The following is a 17194-nucleotide window of genomic DNA, read 5'->3' on the forward strand; positions in this document are numbered from 1 at the left end:
GCCCCACCCCCCTGCCGCAACTTGGACCCCCCTCCTGCACTCCAAACTCCTCGTCACCAACCCAGAGCCCACACCCCCAGCTGGAGCCCTCATCCTCATACCCCAACCTCCTGCCCCAGCCTGGATCCACCTCCCACACCCTGAACCTCTCATTTCTGGCCCCAGTCCAGAACCTGCACCCCCACCCCAAAGCCCATGTCCTCTCCCACACCCCAACCCGCTGCCTCAGCCCAGACCCCCAGCCGAAGCCCTCACCCCTTCCCACTCCCCAACCACCTGCCCCAGCCCGGTGAAAATGAGGGAGTGGCATGAGGATGGGGGAGAGCGAGCGACAGAGGGCGGGGGGAATGGAGTGAGCGGGGGTGGGGCCTCGGAGACGGGGCGGGACCTCGGTGATGGGGTGGCAATGGAAGGGGCCTTGGAGAAGGGTTAGGGCAGGGGTGTTCGGTTTTGTGTGATTAGAAAGTCAGCATCCCTAACGCTGACTTTCGGGGGCAGGGGGCAAAGCCGGGGGGCCTGCTGTAGTCTGATCAATGGCTGGAGTTCCAAGTGGTGCCTGTTGGCTCACAGTGGAGCAAGTTCAGCCTTTCCTTTCAAAAACTCAGCCGGGCATTTTGAAGGAGAATCTCAGCTTTCTTCTTCCTTTCTTCAAGTGAGTCACTCTAGATTTTACGGCTGTGGGTAAATACTTGAAAATGTGAACTCCAAAGGCTCAAAAACCAGAGAGCAAATCATTTATTGATTTATTAACCTCATGATTTGAGGGGACATGACATGATTTTTGAACATGGGGTGTTGGCCCTACTGCCTCTGCGTCTAACCCTTGGCAGGGGGAAAGGTACTTCCTCCTCGTGGGTTGCCAATTTAGGTTGGACGTATTCCTGAAGGTTTCATAACATGACATAATCCTTAATTAAAGAGTAATCTTGAATTCATGGAGATGCCAAGCCAATCCTGGAGGCTTGGCAACCCTACCTGCAGCACAAGCCACCTTCTCTCAAGAAGAAACACCTACAAGTGACGTCCCCCAGCTCTGCCCACTCTCTGTTTTCTTGCTCCATTTTATCATTCTGTCTTCATCACAAATCACCCTTTCCCTTGCCCTGTGGGTCATTCTATCTGTTCCTCTTCCTTGCGTGTCTCTCTCCCTCCATCTTTGTTCCTCGTTCTCTGGTCCCACCTGTTTCCTCCCTCCCTTGTTCTCTACCTCATCTTCTGCTTTGCCCACCCTTGATTAATCTCCTACCTAGAAATTTAGCCAGGAGAGTGGGGGTAACCCCCCAATTCTGGCAAAAAGTGGTGTGGGATCTTCAGCAACGACCCCTGATTGGCATCTCAGGTTTACGGCTCCTCCGGCAGGTGGTCCAGCAGCAGAGCGGCCCCTAGCCCCACTGGCTCAATATTGACACAAAGGACCTCCAGCTCCTGCATTCCAAGCAGTGCAGGCTGGAAGATTCATAGTTGGCCAAGGGGAACTCAGACCAAATCTGAGTGATATTTGATGAGGAGGTAAACAATCATGAGTTAAAAGGTCTTGCGAAAACAAATAGTCAGGTGCCTGCAGATGCTCCTACACATTGGCATTCTCTGACATCACGGCCTGCTCCTGTTCCTCCTCCTGTTCATGTGTAGATAAAAGCCTGAAACACTTGGAGAGCTTTAATTTTCTCTGCCCCATGCAGAGGTAACAGGATAAATGATCCACACCTCTGCTTACTTCTCTATGGGGAAAACACATCTATTCTGCATTGCTCGAGCCACAGGGTGACTCATGGGAATGCAAACGTTCTCACTGACCTCCCGAGAGCCACATCAAACACGGAGCCATGGCAGGAAACAAACCTACCAGACTGTAGGTCACGGCAAGTTCGGCTCTGGACTGTATTTCACCTGCAAACTGTTAACAATACAGGCAGCTCCAGAGGGAGTGCCACCAAAACACTCCCGGTTCAGCTTTGTGTTGACAAGAGCAGCTAAGGACACGGACAATAACAGACCCAGAGCTAGGCTCTTGACACCACTGGTTCCCTAGGGCGTAGGTTTCTGGCTCTATGCCCAGTGCAATTCAAATCTGTTATTATTATTATTTATTTGGATTTCAGTAGGACCTAACGGCCCCAGTGCATTGTGCCAGGTGCTGTATATGTGTTTGTTATTTATATTACCATACGATTTAGGCGCCCCAGTCATGGACTAGGCCCCATTGTGCCAGGTGCTGCACAAACACAACACAAAAGACAATCCCTGCCATGAAGAGCTGACAATCTATCAATGGGATCAATCTTCACACTGTGCACAGTCTCTTCACAAGTGCACAGTCAACCTGTGGAACTCCTTGCCAGAGGATGTTGTGAAGGCCAAAACTATAACAGGATTCAAAAAAGAACTAGATAAATTCATGGAGGATTAGGGTTGCCACCCGGCCAGTCCAAGTTCCGGCTTGTGTGTCCAGGTGCCATTTGACAAGACCTGATATCTGGGTTTTTTGGATCTGGAGTGGAAGAGGTGGATCAAAGGGTGTGGTCTGGGAGAGAGATTTATCTCACGGTGACACTAACACTTTTGACTGACTGGCCAGGAAGTACCACCCCCTCATATCTGAGGACTTCCTGAAACAATCAGAAACACAGATGGACTGGGGCTGCAATTGCTCTCCAACAGTCCCACCTCTGGGACCCACTTCTGGGATTCACAGCATGGCAGTCAGCACGTCCCAGAGCACATGTGGGTGTCCAGCGCCATGGGGCTGGAATTCCACTCTTGCCCATCATAAATGCCAGCTGCCACGCTGCCGCTGGAGGGATTAGGAGCATTTAGATCCCAGGCTGTGATTAGGTCACTGACGTTCCTTTGTACAGACTAACACCTTTCACCTGGGATTCGGGGCAGGACTGCTAAGGGCGCAGCCGCAGAATGCGCCTGGTCCAGTGAAGCTGCATGCAGAAAAGAGCATCTGAGTGGCAAGGAATGGCTTAACTAGGCAGGGTAAGGACGCGACAGGTGAAGCCTCTGGTATGGCACTCGAGGTGTATATGTTCTGTATGCAGCTCCTCCAATACATTACGTAAAGAAGAACCCCACGGACTAGACAGTGCCATATAGGCACAACCCTGCGCAGGGCAAATCCACTGCCCATAGGAGTATGAGGCCCAAAGCTTGCAGATAGGGTGACCAGAGAGCAAGTGTGAAAAATCGGGACAGGGGGTGGGGGGTAATAGGAGCGTATATAAGAAAAAGACCCAAAAATCGGGACTGTCCCTATAAAATCGGGACAGCTGGTCACCCTACTTGCAGAGCTCCCCAGCCTGGGCCCACGGCTGTGCCCCACAGGAGGGTGCAGGGTGCCCTCCCCTCTGCTGCTCACCAGCTTTGTCTCTCCACTCCAGTCCTTTCACCACGGTGGCCAGTGTCCACAAGGCTACTAGCCGGGAGCAGACCCTGCACCCTCCAGCAGGCCTGTTTCAGGACGGCATCAATGTGCATTAGGTACCTTTAGTTCCCACCAGCGGGGTCTACACGGGCTGGCTAGAGTGCGACATGCGAGTGCTGCACAACTCACACCCCCATAGAGCGGACTGCGGCGCCGTGTAGACAATCCCATCGGTGCCTAAAGGGGCAGTTAGGTACCTAAATCCAACAATTAGACACCACTGGCATTCACAAAAGCCCACTTAGCTGCTACCCTATAGGCACCTAAAGCCCCTAGGCGTCTACTTTTCCACGGTTGAAGTCTGTGAGGCGCTTACACTCAGTGGTGGTGGCCCCTGCGCAATAGCCCAGGAATCAGAGCTCTCACCCGGATCCAAATCCCCCGTCTGCCTGATGTGGGGCAGGGCCTCGAACCCTGCTCCCACCTCCCAGGAGAGTGCCCAGGCCCCTGGGCTCTGGGGTCTCTCTCCTGGTGAAGCTGTTCCCAGTGGTGCAGAGGCAGGCTGCGGGGCCTGGCATAGCACTGGGCCAATGCTCGGCTTTGGCGCCCGTCTCCCGCGGGGGAGTTGCTGCCGTGTTGTGCAGCAGATGCTCGGCTGCGATTTGGAGACGGGGCTGCAGATGCCTCACGCACTGGGTCCTACAGGCTCTAGCATCTGGTGGGCTCATACCCAAGGGACCAGTTAGGATCTATGATATACACAGTAATTCCTATCTTGGCCTGTAGGGGGCAGTCCAGTAGAGGGGTACAGGGTAACCCTGCCCCGGGGTGTGTCTCACGTCTGTTGCCTGGGGTGCCCCTTCCAGGCCGTCCCTATGTTAGAGGGCAGGTTTCCCTGTCGGGGGCTCAGTCAAGCAGCCTGGTCTCATTGGGGCCTCACCTCATTCTCCTCCTGTCTAGCTGCAGCGGTTGGATCACATCTGTTATTGCAGGCAGCTCCCCCTGGGAGAGACCATTAGGCTGCAAGCCCCAAACTCCCACCCCATTGACGATGCACGACCTGCCCCAGGCCCTTTCCATGCAGAGACGTCCCTTCGCTGTGGTCAGAACACACTGCCCCCTGTCCCAGGCTAATCCCTGGTGGCTGGGGCACTGCACTGCACCGTTAGTTCACATTAGTGCCCCATTGAGAGACTTGAAGGGCACCTGCCTCTGTGCTCCTGCTGCAGCTTCTGCAGCCTCCTCTCCTGGCTGCATCCCCTTCCCTTCCTCTGCCTCCAGTTCCCAGGCTGCTGGACCCCTCACGTCCTCTGGCTCCCTAGTCCCTCTCCACTAGGCCGTCACAGCACCTTCTAGAGGCTGAAATGAATCCCTGCCCCTCCAGGAACGACCCATGGCTCCGTCCCTTGCCACCAGCCCGTTCTGAACCGCTACAATGGGCTCTGAGCAGACAGGGGCAGCCCTAGGCGAGCTGCCAGGAACTGGCGCCCTAGGCAAACCATGCAATCGGCGCCCCACCCCCACCCCCAAGGGCAGATCTAGGCTGAGGTTTTTGGTAAACTGGGAAACATTTTGCCCCTTTTTTCCTTTTAATGTTTTTTAAGCGTTTTTTTTTTTTTTTAAACAGAGACTTAATTATTCGGTTTGTCCATCCGTCCATCTGTCCAACCAATGTTTCTGAGATCAGATAAAATAGAGACACAATTTTCAGAATAGATTTGTACACGACAGCTAGATGATATTTCAATCCGATTTCAAATAAAAATGCATTAAAAATGTTAATTATAATTTTTATTATTACAAATCCAAAATCATCCATTACGCTATCCTGCTTTAACTGCCATTACCACCACATCCGATATAGAAAGAAATAAAACTCTTCAATGAACTTTAACCTGTATTTACAAAACACTCCGAATAAAAAACACTCTGTGCTCTTAAAACATGACTTTTCTTGCTTTAAGTTTTGAAAATTCAGTCACTAGTTCTTTTAGATCCAGTTTTCCAGCTCTTTCATGCTCTATTGACATTGTGGCAAGTCCAACAAGTCTCCACCATTGTCGAACACAGATATGTTTTTACCAATTTTAACTTTGAGAAGCTATGTTCCCCACTAGCTACGGAAACTGGCAAAGTTAAAAGAGCTATAAAAAAGTTTGGAAAACTGTCTGAGTTTATTTTCACAAACAAACTTCAGGAGTGGAATGTTTCTTATGTCGTCTGGAAAAAGCCTGAATGAAGCTCACTACATAGATCTGTAGCATCAATGTCTTCTGAATTTTCATGAGTCAATGCCGACACCAGTTTTATACAAAATTCTCTTATCTGTTTTGCTGTTTTCTTTTGCAAGCTGTGGATATCATATAGAAAGCCAAATACTGACTCTAACTGCTGCATGTATTGAAATCTTTCATCAACCGAGTCAATAGCAGTATCAAGGACTGCGAAGTAGAAATTCACTTTGAACCTTTGTTTTGGATTCTGAATGGGTGTGTCTCGTCCTTCATACGAAAACTGCTGTTTCTTTTGCCAAATCAGAACTGGCTCTGCTTCAACTTCTGTCGGAAAGTCTCTTTCTTCAGCAAGCTCAAGAGAATCTACCAGTGTTCTTTCGAACTCTTCATCACTTCTCAATTCCTCCAGAATATTTTTATTTTGCTGCAGTTTTTGAATAGCAGAATGTACGTTCAAGTTCTTTTCCTGAAGCTGCTTACTAGTGAGGTTAATCTCAAAAAGGATATTATACCACACAATGAGTGAAAAGTCACAAATTTGAACTTGGAAAGACCATTTGAAAGAGCTTCTGCATCTGAACGTGCCATATTTCCAGATGATCCAATAAAGGTAGTATCATCAGAAATTTCAATTAGGGCATCATAAATGTTTCCAAGTTCATAGTGAAGAGGCTTCAAAAGCATCAATGCAACTCTCCCATATTGTCTGACTAAGTGGCTTCACAGTTAGAGAATTCACATGGCGAGTCAGAATCTCCCAACGGCGTGTTCAGCCTGAGACAAACACATAAACACGTTGCACCGGGTCAAAGAAACTGCTTGCCTCCAAACAGCATCTAGCAGCATCATTGACAACCAAATTCAGAGAATGCGCACTGCAAGGAACGAAAAAGGCCCTAGGATTGATTTCCATCATTCTCCTTTGCACACCATTGTCTTTACCCTTCCTATTACTCACATTATCATAGTCTTGGCCACATAAGTTTTCAACAGATAATGACATTGTTTCAAGCTCTTGTAGAATAGTTTCAGTCATAAATGCTCCAGTTGTCTCCTTCAGTGATACAAAACCCCAAAAATGTTCCTTTATGAGCACTTCAACATTATCTTCATCTGCAGACTTTTCCATATTCACAAAACGAATGATCATCGTCATTTGTTCAACATGACTCACATCTGGTGTACAGTCCGGTATTATTGAAAAGTATTTTGCAGAATGGGCAACTTCTACAATTTTATTTTTAATGGCATTTGCTTGGATTTGAATCAGTTCATTCTGCATATTTTTTCCTAAGTAATGAACCTGTGTTTCATGATTAGTTATTGTACGTAGATGGTCCTTCATGACTGGATCAAACAAAGCTAGGTATTCAACACATTTTTAAAAGTTTCCATTAGCTGGAGTATATAATTTTTCATTTCTACCGCAGCTGCGGAATGGCTGCAATGTGGCAATTGGAGACTCTTTACTGAGGAGATTGGACAGGCCTGTGACCAGGGCGGACCCGGAGAACAGAAGGGTGTGCTGTCTACCGGGCGCAAAGATTCGCGATGTGGACCTGCGGTTGAAAAGGATCCTAAAAGGAGCAGGTAAGAACCCCTTGATAATCCTTCATGTAGGAACGAATGACACAGCTAGATTCTCGTTAGAGAGAATCAAGGGAGATTATGCCAGGCTGGGAAAGACACTTAAGGAGATAGAGGCTCAGATTATCTTTAGTGGGATTCTGCCTGTTCCTAGGGAAGGGCAGCAAAGGGCTGATAGGATTGTGAGAATAAATAGTTGGCTAAGGGAATGGTGCTATAAGGAGGGCTTTGGGATGTATATAAGGATTAGCTGGGAATTGGTCCTGCTTTGAGCAGGGGGTTGGACTAGATGACCTCTTGAGGTCCCTTCCAACTCTGATATTCTATGATTCTATGTATGGCCACTGGGAGGCTTTCGGGGACAGACAGCTGTTCTCGCGGGATGGACTTCACCTGAGTAGGGAAGGAAATAGACTTCTGGGAGGGAGGCTGGCTCATCTTATCAAAAGAGCTTTAAACTAGGAAGTTTGGGGAGACGGTTGGGAGATGTACAGTTAATCTCCACGCCAGATTCCAACATTGAAATGGTGAGTGAGATAAGAGGAGATATAGCCGGGGAGATGAGATTGGACACAAGAAGGATAGGAGGGAAGGACACAAAGAGGCCTGTAACATATAGTGTTACTAATGGGAGACAGGCTAAACAACACACATTAGGGTGCTTATACACCAATGCGAGAAGCCTAGGTAATAAAATGGAGGAATTGGAACTCTTGGTCCGAGAATTGCAACCGGATATCGTAGGAATAACTGAAACGTGGTGGAACGGCAGTCACGACTGGAATACAGGTATGGAGGGGTATGCGCTATTTAGGAAAGACTGGAACAAAGGTAAGGGTGGCATTGTATGTCAATAGTGAGATAAGCTGTAAAGAAATAATAGTTGATGGAATAGATAACACGGAATCCGTCTGGGCAATACTCACACTGGGTAAAAGGACTACTAGAGCCTCCCCAGGGATAGTGCTTGGGGTGTGCTATAGACCGCCGGGATCGACCCAGGATATGGATAAAGAACTATTTAATGTGTTTAGAGAAGTAAATACTAATAGGAACTGTGTAATTATGGGGGACTTTAACTTCCCGGATATAGATTGGGGAACAAACGCTAGTAGCAATAATAGGGCTCAGATGTTCCTAGATGTGCTTGCTGATCATTTCCTTCATCAAGTGGTAGCCGAACCGACAAGGGGGGAGGCCGTTTTAGATTTGATTTTGGTGACTGGTGAGGACCTCGTTGAGGAAGTGGTAGTGGGGGACAGCTTGGGCTCCAGCGATCATGAGCTAATCCGCTTTAAACTAAACGGAAGGAGTAACAGAATTAAATCAAAGACTAGGGTTTATAATTTTAAAAAGGCCAATTTTAACAACCTAAGGGGACTGGTAAGGGAAGTGGATTGGGCAAACATATTAATGAATCTTAAGGCAGATAAAGCCTGGGATTACTTTAAGTTAAAGATGCATGAGCTGTCAGAGGCCTGTATCCCAAAAAAGGGAAAAAGATTACTAAGCAAGAGATTTAGACCGAGCTGGATGAGCGACCGACTCAAAGGGGCAATTAGGAAAAAACAGAAACCGTACAAAGAGTGGAAGAGGGGAGGGATCAGTAAGGAAACTTACCTTAGTGAAGTCAGAGAATGTAGAGATAGAGTGAGAAAGGCCAAAAGCCGTGTAGAGTTGGACCTAGCGAGGGGAATTAAAAGCAATAGTAAGAGGTTTTATAGCCATATAAATAGGAAGAAAGCAAAGAAGAAAGAAGTAGGACCACTGAAGACTATAGCCGGAGAGGAGATTAAAGATAATCGAGGCATGGCGCAATATCTCAACGAATATTTTGCATCGGTGTTTAATGAGGCCAATGAAGGTATTAGGGATACTAGCACCGTGACAGAGGGGCAAACAGAATGGGGGATTACCGTATCCGAGGTAGAAACAAAGCTCGAACGCCTTAATGGGGCTAAGTCGGGAGGACCGGACGATCTTCATCCGAGAATATTGAAGGAATTGGCGCGAGAAATAGCAGACCCATTAGCGATAATATTTAATGAATCTGTAAACTCGGGGGTGGTTCCGTTAGACTGGAGAATAGCTAATGTGGTTCCTATTTTCAAGAAGGGGAAAAAAAGTGATCGGGGTAACTACAGGCCTGTTAGTTTAACATCTGTAGTGTGCAAGGTGCTGGAGAAAATTCTGAAAGAGAAACTAGTTGAGGACCTTGAGGTTAATGGCAAGTGCGATAAATTACAACATGGTTTTACGAAGGGCAGATCGTGCCAAACGAATCTGATCTCCTTCTTCGAGAAAGTAACGGACTTATTAGATAAGGGAAATGCGGTGCACCTAATATACCTGGATTTCAGTAAAGCGTTTGATATGGTACCCCATGAGGAATTATTGGTTAAACTGGAAAAGATGGGGATCGATATGAAAATCCAGAGGTGGATAAGGAATTGGTTAATGGGGAGAATGCAGCGGGTCGTACTGAAGGGTGAACTGTCAGGTTGGAGGGAGGTTACCAGTGGAGTTCCTCAGGGTTCGGTTTTGGGACCCATTTTATTTAATCTATTTATAACTGACCTCAGAACCGATTGCAGGAGTGGACTGATAAAGTTTGCGGATGATACGAAGGTAGGAGGCGTTGCCAATTCGGAGGAGGATAGGGATATTCTGCAGGGAGACTTGAATGAGCTTGTGAATTGGAGTATCAGAAATAGGATGAAATTTAATAGTGAAAAGTGTAAGGTGATGCATTTAGGGATGACTAACAACAATTTTAGTAACAAGCTGGGGACGCATTGTTTAGAAGTAACGGAAGAGGAGAAGGACCTAGGGGTTCTTGTAGACCGGAGGATGACTATGAGTCGACAATGTGACGTGGCGGTGAAAAAAGCCAATGCGGTCTTGAGATGCATTAGGCGAGGTATATCTAGTAGGGATAAGGAGGTGCTGCTTCCGTTGTATAAGGCGCTGGTGAGACCTCATTTGGAGTACTGTGTGCAGTTCTGGTCTCCCATGTTTAAAAAAGATGAACTCAAATTGGAACGGGTGCAGAGAAGGGCCACTAGGATGATCAGAGGAATGGAAAACCTGTCGTATGAAAGGAGACTAGAGGAGCTCGGGTTGTTTAGTCTGACAAAACGAAGGCTGAGGGGGGATATGATTGCTCTCTTTAAATATATCAGAGGGATAAATACTAGGGAGGGAGAGGAATTATTCCAGCTTAGTACTAATGTGGACACGAGAACGAATGGATATAAACTGGCAGTGGGGAAGTTTAGGCTTGAAATTAGACGAAGGTTTCTGACCGTCAGAGGGGTGAAATATTGGAACGGCCTTCCGAGGGAAATGGTGGGGGCGAGGGACCTGTCTGGTTTTAAGATTAAATTAGATAAGTTTATGGAGGGAATGGTTTAATGGTAAAACATATTAGCTGAGGAATACCGAGCAATAGCAGGTAAATAGTATAATGGCTAACAAGGGTCAGGCTGGAGACTCTTGCCTACATGCTCGGGGTCTTACTGATCGCCATATTTGGGGTCGGGAACGAATTTTCCTCCAGGGTAGATTGGCTGAGGCCCTGGAGGTTTTTCGCCTTCCTCCGCAGCATGGGGCAGGGATCGCTAGCAGGAGGGATCTCTGCCAATTGAAGTCACCAAGACACAGGATTTGGGGACTTCATCAGCAGAGTCAAGGGAAGGGTAGGGATGGTTTTGTGGCCTGCAGCATGCAGGGGGTCAGACCAGATGATCATAATGGTCCCTTCTGACCTTAAAGTCTATGAATCTATGAATCACCTCCACAACTCCTAAACAAAGGAGCTGTCTCACCTCCTGCTCAAGTAAGCGCTCATGAGAGGCATTTCTGAAGCCTGAATGGCTGCCCTGGTGGCAGCTGTGACCTCCTCAACCAGAGCCTTAAACTCCTTCTCATCACGCTCCTGGAGGAAATCTGCCAATTTGGGCACTAAGCCCACAAGTTGAAGTCATATCTGCCCAGCAGGGCTTGGTGGTTCGCCACCCTTGGTTGGAAGCTTGAGGATGAATAAATCTTTCTACCAAATAAACCTAGTCTCCTCAAGTAATTATTTAGTGATCCCATTGACAGAACTGCACTTGAACTTTCTCCATGTCATCATGGAGGTGTGGGGAAAATCAAAGCTGAAGTGAAAAATGATGACCTTAGCAAATGGTCATTTCTCTTAATGTCTCTGTGACGGGGCAGCCCCGCCCCGCACTAGCCCCAGCGACATCAGACCAGTAGCTCTGACAGAGGAAGTCCCACCCCGTTCGTACTGGGCATGCTCCAGATGCTCACTGAGTATAAAAGGAGGGAACTCAGCTCAGTCGGGGCTGGCGGCCGCAGGGGAAGGACCTGACTGGGAAGCTCCTGCAGAGGACCAGCCGACGCTCTTGAAGCCGCCAGGAACAGAGGCTTCTACAGGCTGGCATGAACCCCTACTGCGGGAGGAACCAGAGGAGGTGACGGATCTGGAGAATCACGGAGAACCCTGGGATCCGTGGGAGACCCCAACTCCCCAGCCAGTAGGGAGCGACCCAGGGGAGGTGACGGACTGGTACCTTGACCCTGGTAAGCCTCAGCGTGTTTCGGTAGGACCCCCTCGCTGAGCCAGTAGTAAGGTTCTACGGACCTGCAACCAGGGGCTCTTATATGGACTCTGGCCATTAGGCCGTGCTGCCCTGCAACCCAGGGCTCTTATATGGACTCTGGCCACTAGGCCGTGCTGCCCTGCAACCCAGGGCTCTTATATGGACTCTGGCCACTAGGCCGTGCTGCCCTGCAATCAGGGGCGCTTGTATGGACATTGGGCCGTGCTGCCCTGTAAGGAGGGGCGTGAACCCTCACACGTGGTGGAGAATGTGGGCAGCAATCCGGGCCTGCTGAAAGGTTCGTGAGAACAGGGTTTAACCGTGGGAACCCCATTAAACCCCAAGATGGAGACGGAGAAACTCCTAAAGTGGATGCTGGACTGGCAGCAAGAGCAGGCGGCCCAACAGCAGCAACAAGTAGTGCAGTTGATGCAGCACATGGCCAGCCAGCAGCAGCTGCTGCTATCTCAGCATCACGAGCAGCAGCAGCAGCAGCTCCTCCGGGACTTGGCGATCCAACAGCAGGCGCAACAAAAACGCCTGGTGCAGCAGATGGCCACCTTGCTACACCCGGCAGGAGCCACAGCCCCCGTACCTGCCGGGGCCGGACCCAGGGAGAATGTAGGGGAGTTGCCAGTACGCCTCACTAAGATGGAGCCAGAGGATGACCCAGAGGCGTTCCTGGTGACCTTCGAATGGGTGGCGACCGCCGCCAGGTGGCCCCCTGAGCACTGGGCCACTTTATTAGCTCTCTATTTGACGGGACAGGCCCAGGCCGCTTACCGTAGCCTCGACCCCCGGGAGGCCCTAGAATACACCCGGGTGAAGGCGGCCATATTGGACCACACCGGCATTAGTCTGGAGACCTATCGCCAGCGCCTCCACAAAGAACAGTACCCTCCGGAGGCCCGGCCCCGGGCTGTGGCCCAACGGCTACGGGACCATTGTTGGAGGTGGCTGAACCCGGAAGGCTTAACCGGACCCCAGGTAGCGGAGATGGTGGCCCTGGAGCAATTTACCCAGATCCTGCCCTCGGGAGGAAGGGCCTGGGTACGCCGGCACCGACCGGCAACCCTCTCAGCAGCAGTGACTTTGATGGAAGACTACTTGTCCGCTGAGGGGACCGAAGTGACACCCCGGACAGCAGGAAGCTACAGACAATGGGGCAGACTGGGCAAAGGGAATCCCCAGAGAGCAGGGGCTCGGGAACTACCGTCTGGCGCCCATTACGTGACCCTGAAGCTCCCCAGTCCCGAGCCCAGACACCGGGCAGCCCGGGTAATGACCCACAGGGACCCACTCCCACGAGAAAGAGGAAGCCCACCGGGTGGAGGCCCGGGACCCACCGTGGTCCGAGAGGGATGCTGGGAGTGCGGACAAGAGGGGCACTTTCGGCGGGATTGCCTGTTCATGGACTGTAATTATAGACAAGCCTGGGTCGCTGGAAGAAGGGCCCGTAAGAGAGGTCTGGGAAAGCTTGTGGTCCCTGTCCAGGTCGAGGGGATCCTCACCAATGCCTTCGTGGACTCGGGGTGCAGCCAGACCCTCATACGTGAGGGGCTGGTCCCAAACCTCAAACTCTCTGACACCCAGATACATCTACAGTGTATACATGGGGACATCTGCCCTTACTCCTCAGCCTGGGCGAAGATAGAAGTCTGCCACTGGGAGGAGGTCCTTCGCGTGGGCGTGGCCCCCAGATTGGCCTACCCGGTAGTCTTGGGACAAGACTGGCCAGGCTTCGGGGAGATTCTCCGGAGATACCAACCGCCCAACCCACAAACCGACGGGCTGAGGCCCCCACGAGTGGGGCTGCTTGGACACACGCCACGGGATGACCCCGGAGAAGGGACATCGACTCTGGGAGAGCCCCCCGTGACCAACCCCCCTGTAAGGGCCCGGTCAGTCGAGGATGCTCAAATGGAACTGGAACGGGATGTGGACTTTGTGCAAGAACAGAGAGAGGACCCGACCCTAAGTAGGGCCTGGGAACAGGCCACCAGCCTCGGTCCCGATGAAGGCTCAACCCTTGGGCCCCCACAGGGTCCACGCTTTGAGATATGGAAAGATTGCCTGTACCGGGTGTGACGGGTTGGATCACAGAAACCTCCTTGGGAGCTGCCACCCGATGTGCAAAAGACTACCCCTGCTTCTGTTTTCCCTGCCAGCTCAGGACTCCAGCACCCTGTCTTGCTGAGCCAGACACTCCCGTCTGGCTCCAGACACAGATCCAGGGTCTGAATCTCCTGTCCCAAAGCTGCAAGTTTACCTGAAAACAGCTTACAGAAGTGCGCTTGTCTTTAGCACTCAGATGCCCAACTCCCAATGGGGTCTAAACCCAAATAAATCCGTTTTACCCTGCATAAAGCTTATGCAGGGCAAACTCATAAATTGTTCGCCCTCTATAACACTGATAGAGAGATATGCACAGCTGTTTGCTCCCCCAGGTATTAATACATACTCTGAGTAAATTACTAAATAAAAAGTGATTTTATTAAATACAGACAGTAGGATTTAAGTGGTTCAAAGTAGTAACAGACAGAACAAAGTAAATCACCAAGCAAAATAAAATAAAATGCGCAAATCTATGCCTAATCAAACTGAATACAGATAATCTCACCCTCAGAGATGCTTCAGTAAGTTTTTCTCAGACTGGACACCTTCCAGGCCTGGGCACAATTCTTTCCCCTGGTACAGCTCTTGTTCCAGCTCAGGTGATAGCTAGGGGATTCTTCATGATGGCTTCTCTCTCCCTCTCTGTTCTCTTCCACCCCTTTATATATCTTTTGCATAAGGCGGGAACCCTTTGTCCCTCTGGGTTTCCACCCCCCCTCACTGGAAAAGCACCAGGTTAAAGATGGATTCCAGTTCAGGTGACATGCTCACATGTCACTGCAAGACTTCATTACTCACTTGCCAGCACACACATATACAGGGAGACTCACAGGTAAACAGCCATCTGCAGACAATGGGAGTCATCAAGATTCCAAACCATCATTAATGGCCCACACTTTACATAATTACAATAGGCCCTCAGAGTTACATTTTATATTTCTAGTTTTAGATACAAGAGTGGTACATTTATACAAATCAGATGATCATACTCAGTAGATTATAAGTTTTGTAATACCTTACAAGAGACCTTTTGCATGAAGCATATCCCAGTTACGTTACATTCACTTATTACCGTATTTTCTCTAAAACTATCCCAGTTACATTATATTGACTTATTATCAAGTTTTTATAAAACCATATAGACTGCACAACGTCACACCGGGTAGTACAGGAACCGCAGGCCCAGGACACATTCCGTCAGCTATTGGTCCCTCGGAAGCTGCGACAAAGCCTCCTCCGTCTAGCCCACGCTAACCCCTGGGCTGGGCACCTGGGGCGGGAAAAGACCCTCCAGAGGATAGCTCGTCGGTGGTTCTGGCCTGGCATACACCGGGAGGTGCGAGACTACTGCGCATCTTGCCCAGAATGCCAATGGGCGGGACCAAAAATCTGGCCCGGGTGCCCCTGATCCCTATGCCAGTCGTCGGCATACCCTTTGAAAGGATTGGGATGGACCTGGTTGGACCCCTGGACAGAAGACAGACAGGAAATCGCTTCATCCTAGTGGTAGTGGCTTACGCAACGCGTTACCCTGAAGCCGTACCCCTGAGGATGACCACAGCGCCGGCGATCACTACCAAACTAGTGAAGATTTTTGCTAGAGTCGGGATACCGGAGGAAATCCTGACGGATCAGGGCACGAACGTGTCCTCTAAACTGATAGCAGAATTGTGCCGCCTTCTCCATATACGAACCCTCCGGACGTCTGTTTACCATCCCCAGATCGACGGCCTGGTGGAACGTTTCAATGGTACACTCAAATCCATGTTAAGGAAGTTCATGGAGGAGGACCCTACGCATTGGGACACTCTGTTGCCAGCCCTGCTGTTCGCCATCAGGGAGGTACCCCAGGCATCGACGGGATTTTCACCCTTTGAACTCCTGTATGGTAGGCAGCCCCGGGGGATCCTGGACCTCCTGGAGGAGGAATGGGAAGCCCAGGAGACCCGAGTCCTCAGGACCACCCAATACGTGTTGCAACTCCGAGAATGGCTACGAACGCTAAGGGTGTTCGCCCGGGAGAACCTGATACAAGCACAAGCGAACCAAGAACGCCTCTACAACCGAGGAACTAGGGGACGGAGTTTCAGTCCCGGGGATCGTGTGTTGCTTTTGTTACCATCGGCCAAGTCAAAACTGCTAGCCAAATGGCAGGGACCCTACGAGGTAATCCGGAGGATTGGACCAGTAGACTACAAGGTCCGGCTACCAGGGCGATGGAGGGATACGTGCATATACCACATAAACCTTCTGAAGGCCTGGAAGACCAGGGAAGCCCTGCTCATCGGCCCATCCACCCCGGAATCAGAACTTGGACCCCTAGTAGGGGACCCCCCGGACCCCAGGCTGGTGACATTAGGGGTGGGCCTTGCCCCTATACAGGGAGAGCAACTACAGCAATTGACAGGGGAGTTCCCCGACGTTTTATCCGCCCACACTGGGCAAACTACTCTAATGAGCCATCATATAGCAACCACTCCAGGTCAGAAGGTAAGAGACCACCACCGGCCGTTACCCCGGAAGATGTGGGACACCGTCCAAATGGAGCTGGAGACAATGCTGGAGATGGGGGTTGTGGAGGAATCAAAGAGTGAGTGGCGCAGCCCCATCGCCTTAGTCCCAAAGCCTGATGGGACTACCCGTTTTTGTATTGATTTCCGAAAAGTCAATGCTATCTCCCGCTTCGATGCGTATCTGATGCCGCGGGTGGACGAATTGTTGGAGCGGCTCGGGGGAGCGAGGTACTTATCAACCTTAGATATAACCAAGGGATACTGGCAGATCCCCCTCACCCCAAACTCCCAGGAGAAGACTGCCTTCCCAACCCCGTTCGGCCTCTTCCAATATATAACGATGCCATTCGGGCTACATGGAGCCGCGGCTACGTTCCAACGGTTGATGAACAAGGTCTTACAGCCTCATGACCTGTATGCGGCGGCGTATATAGACGACATCGTAGTCTATAGCGACAACTGGGAGGACCATCTACGCCATCTGGCTGGGGTGTTGCAGGCACTTCGATCAGCCGGCCTTACAGCCAATCAGGCGAAGTGTCACCTCGGGAAAGAGGAGGTAACCTACCTCGGATATACGGTACGGGGTGGGAAACTGACGCCTCTAATCAGCAAAGTGCAAGCCCTCAGAGACGTACCCGTCCCCAAGACGAAGAAGCAAGTGCGCCAGTTTTTGGGCCTAGCTGGATATTACTGTCGCTTCGTGCCAGACTTTGCATCCATAGCCGCCCCCCTGTCGGACCTTACAAAGAACTCACAGCCTCGACA

This window comes from Malaclemys terrapin, chromosome 15 (genome assembly GCF_027887155.1).
Source record: "Malaclemys terrapin pileata isolate rMalTer1 chromosome 15, rMalTer1.hap1, whole genome shotgun sequence".
Lineage (NCBI taxonomy): Eukaryota > Metazoa > Chordata > Testudines > Emydidae > Malaclemys > Malaclemys terrapin.